The sequence below is a fragment of the Pristiophorus japonicus genome, chromosome 17 (genome assembly GCF_044704955.1).
Source record: "Pristiophorus japonicus isolate sPriJap1 chromosome 17, sPriJap1.hap1, whole genome shotgun sequence".
Lineage (NCBI taxonomy): Eukaryota > Metazoa > Chordata > Chondrichthyes > Pristiophoridae > Pristiophorus > Pristiophorus japonicus.
The window spans coordinates 23,632,861-23,639,343 of NC_091993.1; the positions used below are offsets into that span (position 1 = coordinate 23,632,861).

General features: G+C 47.5%; 1 pseudogene; it reads left to right on the forward strand.

Annotated features, from left to right (window-relative positions):
• The first annotated feature begins 2,706 nt into the window (after positions 1-2,706).
• On the forward strand, positions 2,707-2,885 carry LOC139228425 (U2 spliceosomal RNA; annotated as a pseudogene).
• The last annotated feature ends 3,598 nt before the right edge of the window (positions 2,886-6,483 follow it).

Genomic DNA, 6,483 nt, shown 5'->3' on the forward strand with positions numbered 1-6,483 from the left:
CGCTAATGAAGAGAAGATGTGCAAAAGAGGGAAAGAAACCTCATGTCTAACGCTCAATCTTTCCTACAGACACCATTCTAAACTTCAATATTTTCCCAAAATTGACAGAATGCAAGGTCGGTGGGAGTCTGGTAACCAATCGTAGAATCATAGACACAGATTTAAGGTGATTGGCAGAAGAACCAAAGGCAACATGATAAAAATCTTGCTTACGCAGCGAGTGGTTAGGATCTGCAGTGCACTGCATGAAGGGGTGGTGGAGGCAGACTCAATCGCGGCTTTCAAAGGGCAGTTGGATAAGTACCTGAAGGAAAAACATTTGCAGGGCTACGGGGAAAGGGCGGGGGAGTGGGACCAGCTGAAGTGCTCTTGCAGTGAGCCGGCACGGGCTCGACGGGCCGAATGGCCTCCTTCCATGCTGTGATTCTATGGGCCAGAATTTTATTTGGCAGGTTCCTAAGGCGCTTATGTCGGGCAGCCGCTAAATTTAATAGCGGCAGAAAAATGTTATCAACGAGAACAACGAAATTCAATTTTTGAGCCCTGAGAATGAAGTGGAGCGCTGACGGCAACGTCCCACACTGACCTTAGGGCGATAGGCCGGGTGCGCTACTGAATATCCTGATATCCTGTTGCTAAAGAGCCGGCTTCGTAGCGCCCTTAGAGAGGCCTCCTGGCAAAAACAATATTGGAACAAAAAACACAAAAAACATTCCCTATACATCACTCACCCCAAATAAAGTTAAATCGCAAAAAAAACCCATCAATCACACTTACCTCAAACAGTCATTCCTTCCCTTAGCGCCCCGGGACAGCTCTGCAAGCCAGCTTTCTCTGGCGGGGTCACCAGGGGGCGCTACGGGTGCAGCACAAACCAAATTTTGCCTCCGCGTCGATACCGGAGGCGTTGCACACTGGCGCGACCCATCGGCCGATTCTCCTCCGCGCTGCCGGTACCGGCACAATGAATTAGCCGAGCGTTGCTCGTGGTGGCAAACCCTTTAGCGCCCCTGTAGCACCCCTCGCGAGGTGCGTAACCAACCGAATTTCTCCGTCTATGATTCTCGAATGATACAACGCAGAAGGCGACCATTCGGCCCATTGTGCCTGTGCCAGCTCTCGGAAAGAGCCATGAAATATTTAATAGGATCAGGAATAGACCATTCAGCCCCTTGAGCCTTTATTTCTATTGCTAGAACACTCAGGCTCAAATGCTCAGTCCCAATCATTCAATCTCGACTGCTCTGGACAGTTTCTTGCTTTTGAGTGGCCACGCGATTAAACCTTTCCCAACAATGGAGCATGCTATGCAAGAAAACATGGAATTAAAAAAGGCTTTTCCCCCCCCGAGAAAGTTTTGCACCTTCGTGGTGTGAAAGGAGCAAAGGATATTGGCGGGAACAAGTTGCTGAGCTACAGTGTAGGAGATAAAGGAAGGTCTTGAGGATGAAGATTTTGAAGAGCTCAGCAAGGATGCACGAGCCAGAGAGGACCCAGGTTCCCGGATTAGCTGTGGATTGTGAAGGGTGGCAGGAAGATCAATGGGGAAGTCAACCAATGACAACAACAACACCTTGGATTTATATAGCGCTTTTAACATAGTAAAATGTCCCCAAAATTTGACACCGAGCCACGTAATGAGATATTAGGACACATGGTCAAAAGGAGAATCTTAAAGGAGGAAAGAGGGGTAGAGAGACAGACGGAGAGGTTTAGGGAGGGAGTTCCAGAGCTTAGGGCTAAGGCAGCTGAAAGCATGGCCACCAATGGTGGAATAAAGAGAATGTCTCAAAAACTGTTGTGGTGATAGAGTTTCAGCAATGATGGAGGTGAGGTAGACACGTAACGAGCTGGGAAGAACTTGGCAAAAAAATTTGGCGGAACAGCACCACCTATGAGCACCCGAGAGGGACGCTAACAAACCGCTAAGCACTTACCACCAGAGCGCCACACTGTCAGCGCCTCCTGGGGACTTCAAATGGAGGTTTACCACCGGCGCTAAGCGTTAGCGCTGCACACTCTGGCGCCACCCACTTGTTGATGTAAATGGGCGTGCAACGCCCCCATTGCCCTGCGGTCGCGAACGTCAATGGGTGCGCCTGCCTTGGGGCTGGGCGCTAATCGCAGACAGAGAAAGCGGGCGTTCCCCAACCTCCCGGAGCGATAATGAAACGGATTTATGAACGGTGGTTATAAGGTGAGATTCTTTTCATTTTAATTCACTTTATTTACATTTATTTAAGTCTGTTTGATTTGTAACAGTGTTCAAACGACCTCCCTTCCATTTATTTATACGCGTCAGGTGGTCCAGCTGACCTCCCCTTTAGGCGCCAGGATGCCAGATTCCTAACGCCACAACCTTATTAACGCTCCCGCACGAGCGCCCTGCGATTGAACCTTACCGCCCTAAGCAGAGTGTGTAACGCTTCCCTTAGCTTCCCTTAACGCTGCCTCTTGGGGTGCTAAAAATCAATATCCCAGTTGGAGGCGGTAAACATCACTTCTCGGTGGGTGGGGTGGCTTGACCCATCCACCTCCATGGCACGAACCTGGTATTGCAGTACTTCCAGGAACGGTGCAGTGGCTCTAGGCCTTTTGGCTAAGAGCATTGGCGCAGAGTGATCCTTGGCGTGTGCAAGGTGACCTCTGGCGTTTGTGATTTGACAAAGAATTGGAACGATTGGCTACGAATTTAAAAAAAAAAAAATCACTTCTCGGCCTTTTGGCTAAGATCAAGTGTAGTATCTGTTCTTATCAGTTTAATATCCCCTATGGGGACCTGATATTAAATTGTTTTTTGGACAGGGAGCTGGAACAGGGGCTTGCCCTCTCCACTCCATGCACCGACCTGGTATTGCAGTGTTTCCAGGAACGGTGCAACTTCGCCTCTCGGCCTTTTGGCTAAGATCAAATATATTGGCGCAAAGTGATCTTTGGCGTTAGAGTTGATCTGGAAAGAAATTGGATATAAAAAAAAAACATCGCTAAAGTTAGTGACCAGGCAGTGTTACCGGGTTATAAACAATTTTTAGCCCTTGGTCTTTACTGGGGATGGGTGGGCAGCGGTGGTTTGAAAAGTACAAGCAGAAGCAATGGCTTATTAGTGAATAAGGACAGCAATTGCAATGAGCAACACTTTTGATTTACAGGAGGATCTTTCATTAGGGGTTTACAGCGCTGGTATAAAAATTACATTTGCTGCTCTGAGAGATGTATCATAAACAAAAAATATATTTACCTGACGGTCTGACTAATGCAGCTGTTGCTTGCTTCATATATTTTAAGCCTGATAAATGGCTGATGCCAGAGATATCTTCAGCAGGTGCTTAGAGGAGCCTGAGGCTTACAACATTCGAGGACTTCTGACATTAACCCTTTCATGGGTAAAATTTATCTTTAGGTTTCTGCAACTTATATTCTTGTCCACTCTGAATCTTTGTGCTCTCGGCTGTGTTGGGTTGGTCGGAGGGGTGCCCCAGCTGACCTTTGTGCTCCTGGCCTAAGGAGAAAAAAGGAATCAGTACCTGCTCCTAATCGCTGGCCATTAACTCCTGGAGAGTTTTCGTGTGTGAGCATAGAGCGAGATCAAATCAGGTACTCTGCCCTGTGGGGGTCACATGACCTAGGTTTAGATATGAAGATTTGATCGAGGCGTTCAAAATCATGAGGGGTTTGGACAGAATAAATCAGGAGACATTGTTTCCATTGGCTGAAGGGTCGTTAACCAGAGGACACAGATTTAAGGTAATTGGTAAAAGAACCTGAGGTGACAAGATGAGAACTTTTTTCATGCAACGAGATATTATGATCCGGAATGCACTACCTGAAAGGGTGGTGGAAGCAGATTCAATCGAGAGGGGAATTGGATAAATAACAACACGGAGAAAATTGCAGGACTACGGGAAAAGAGCAGGGAGAGTGGCACTAATTGGACAGCTCATTCAAAGAGCCGGCACAGACACGACGGACCCGATAGCCTCCTTCCGTGCTGTAAGATTGCACAGTATAATGTCAGCCGTGGCTCAGTGGTTAGCACACTCGCCTCTAAGTCAGAAGGTTGTGGGTTCAAGTTCCACTCCAAGGAACTTGAGCACATAAATCTAGGTTTACGCTCCAATGCAGTGCTGACGGAGAGCTATGCTTTTGGAGGTGCTGTCTTTCGGATGAGACGTTAAACCAAGTCTGCCCTCTCAAGTAGACATAAAAGATCCCATGGCACTATTTCGAAGAAGAACAGGGGAGTTATCCCCGGTGGCCTGGCCAATATTTATCCCTCAATCAACTTAACAAAAACAGATTATCTGGTCATCATCACATTGCTGCTTGTGGGAGCTTGCTGTGCGCAAGTTGGCTGTCACGTTTCCCACATTACAACAGTGACTACACTCCAAAAGTACTTCATTGGCTGTAAAAGCACTTTGAGATGGCTGGTTGTCGTGAAAGGTGCTATATAAATGCAAGTCTTTCTTTCTTTAAGATTCTCTGAAGGTAGGCTAATAGGTGAGTCAGCAGATGCCTCCCAGCACCCATCGACCCATAGCTCAGCCAGTGGGAGTCATTGCCTGAAGGAGAGGAGGGAGGAAGATGTCGAGAGTTATGGGCAGGGGAGATTTCCTGAGTATACTATCTGTAATGAAACTAGAACCATGTTGATAAGGAATACACTACAAATAGCAAGCTGAGAAAATCTTCCCCTACGATCTATAAATTCTCCCTTCTCAATATGATTCTCTCTCTTTACTTCCCTCTTATTTCTGGCTATACTATGATACCGCTTTGTGCTGTCGATATGTTGCTCTTCCTCTGCCATTATAATCTTCTTCGAATTGGTCCCAAGTCAATGCAACTTGTGTTTGGGGCAAGTGGGGAAATTACACAGATCCTAATTTTATAAAAAGGTACTTAAGGTTAGAAAACAGTTCCCGGGGCAGGGGAGGGAATTAACAAAACAGACACTGCTTCTAAACGTTCAAAGTACAAAGTAAATCGACAGCTGGGGTGATGTGTGCAGGGGTGCCCTGTAAAGAGAGCCTGAATTTTATTGTTTCTTTATATTGTAGATAGTTAATCTCATATGGCATTGCTCTTTGGAATTCAAAGGCCAAGCGTCCACGCGTCCACGCGCAGGAAGGGTGAGAGGTTGGCCTGTATGGCCAGGGTGTGAGGTAGGCCTCGATGGGCAGGTGAAAGGTCGGCCTCTATGGCCAGGGTGAGAGGTCGGCCTGTATGGGCAGGGTGAAAGGTCGGCCTCGATAGGCAGGGTGAGAGGTCAGCCTCGATGGGCAGGGTGAAAGGTCGGCCACGATGGGCAAGGTGAGAGATCGGCCTCAATGGGCAGGGTGAAAGGTCATTCTCTGTGGCCAGGGTGAGAGGTCGGCCTCTATGGCCAGCGTGAGAGGTCAGCCGGTAAGGCCAGGTTGAGAGGTCGGCCTCGATGGGCAGGGTGAAAGGTTGGCCTGTATGGCAAGGGTGAGAAGTCGGCAGCCAGAGAGCTGAGCTTGCCCATGGTCTGAGCAAAATAGTGGCCTGCAGCATCCAGCAGTGGTAACCACTTACGTTTGCCACGGCTGATATGAAAGAAATAACGACTTGCATTTATATAGCGCCTTTTATGACCACTGGATGTCTCAAAGCACTTTACAGCCAATGAAGTACTTTTGAAGTGTGGTCACTGTTGTAATGTGGGAAATGCGGCAGCCAATTTGCACACAGCAAGCTCCCACAAACAGCAATGTAATAATGACCAGATAATCTGTTTTAGTGATGTTAATTGAGGGACAAATATTGGTTGGGACACCGGGGATAACTCCGCTGCTCTTCTTCGAAATAGTGCTGTGGGATCGTTTACGTCCACCTGAGGGAGCAGACGGGGCCTCTGTTTAACGTCCCATCCGAAAGACGGCACCTCCGACAGTGTAGCACTCCCTCAGCACTGCACTGGGAGTGTCAGCCTAGACTTTTTGTGGTCAAGTCCCTATGAGGAGAAACAGTCACTTGAGGCAGGGCTCTGAGCCCTCTAAAGGAGGGTCTGCGTCTAGCAGCATGACTGCAGTATGACTTCAGCACAATTGGCAAGGCGCCGTGCCTGAATCATTGTGTAACTCGTTTTCTAAAAAAACTCATACTTGAATTAGAACTTCTGTATAATGGGTGTGAATGGGAACTAGTACTTTGGGAGTCTATCCTTAAATCAGAATTATGTTTGGATGGGGAATATATTTACCCAGACTCCACTGAGGGATAGCTTTCTATGCCACCAGCCCAATTTAAACATGATTACATGTCAGATTTTGAGCCTGATTGTGTTTGCCTGTGAGATTTCTTTTCTTGTAAATGTTGATGCAATGTTTGGTAAAGTTCCTGCTGTTCTCAGTTCCAGCAAATAACGTTGGTCTTGTGATGAATTTCCTCGCTGACTGCATCGAGTATCGTTTCCCAAAGAACTGCTTTTGTTTCAGGCCCAATTTGAAAGAGAAAGGTGCT